Here is a 1,095-nt window from a genome sequence, read left to right as displayed (position 1 = left end):
TCGTCTGTCAATGTCTAACGATGACCAATACATCCGCAGAGGAAATATTTCTCCACCTAAATAGAAGAATTTGAAGAATTAAAGGTTACAATGACTTGTGACTTCTGCTGTGGCCAATGAGACCAATTTTGGCAGAAAAATGTTTGACACATTTTGAACATTTAAAAGCTCCACTTTCACTTGTGAATATGCGCAGCTTGCGGGTTTCTCTCTTGATTTCAGCATTTCTTGTTTGTGAAGCCTCACATGATTTGCTGCCAACTGTGACTGCTGCTCTCCAGCTGAGTCTGTCAGGAGACCAGCTCTCCATATCGAAGTATTTAAAGTATATTAAGACATTTGAAAAGCGACTATTACATAATGAGTGCATATGCACACACTTATCTATCCCATTTACTGTGTACAAAAAAGAGAAATGTAAACTTTTACTACTGCAGGGGGGTTACAGACTTAAAGGAGAACCTATAAAAATTAACATTTTAAAAGACCACTTCCACTGAAATTTCATAATCTTGATCTTTCTTACATTTCTATTTGTGGAATTTTCATATCATTAACCGAGATGATGTATTTGAACTCTGTTCACCACACAGTGAAAAATCAGGACTTTGAACATTTTGGAAGAGAACCTTTTTGTGCCCTAACCATTGATTAGTGCAATCCTCGTCCCTCTGAGATCAAACAAAAAACTGAGTGTATTCTATACAACAACACAATAACTTAAGATCTAGTTTTAATAAGAATTTTACGGCCCTTACAACACAAAAAGGTCACAGAAGTGTCAAAGATTAGAAGTGATACAAGAGAGTAACAAACACAAAAAACGAAGCAGGGGAGACAAGGATGATAGGTGTTCGATTGCAAAGAAGGAGCAACCCACACAAGAGCATCCGCCAACCCCTTACATAACTTAAGAGATTATATGACTATTTCACAGGCCAGACACAAAGAACATACTCTATACAACAACAAAACAACTGAAGAGATTATATGACTATTTCACAGGCCAGACACAAAGAACATACTCTATACAACAACAAAACAACTGAAGAGATTATATGACTATTTCACAGGCCAGACACAAAGAACATACTC

General features: G+C 36.7%; 1 protein-coding gene across 1 annotated transcript in view; it reads right to left on the bottom strand.

Annotated features, from left to right (window-relative positions):
* Window positions 1-1,095, bottom strand: part of LOC101862501 (TALPID3 protein) — a gene marked incomplete at its 5' end in the record, with an annotated part of 23,722 nt that overhangs the window by 2,442 nt on the left and 20,185 nt on the right.

Source organism: Aplysia californica, unplaced genomic scaffold (assembly GCF_000002075.1).
Source record: "Aplysia californica isolate F4 #8 unplaced genomic scaffold, AplCal3.0 scaffold00170, whole genome shotgun sequence".
NCBI classification, from domain to species: domain Eukaryota; kingdom Metazoa; phylum Mollusca; class Gastropoda; order Aplysiida; family Aplysiidae; genus Aplysia; species Aplysia californica.
The sequence above is the reverse complement of the archived record's forward strand: the minus strand, read 5'-3'. Positions and strand labels throughout refer to the sequence as shown.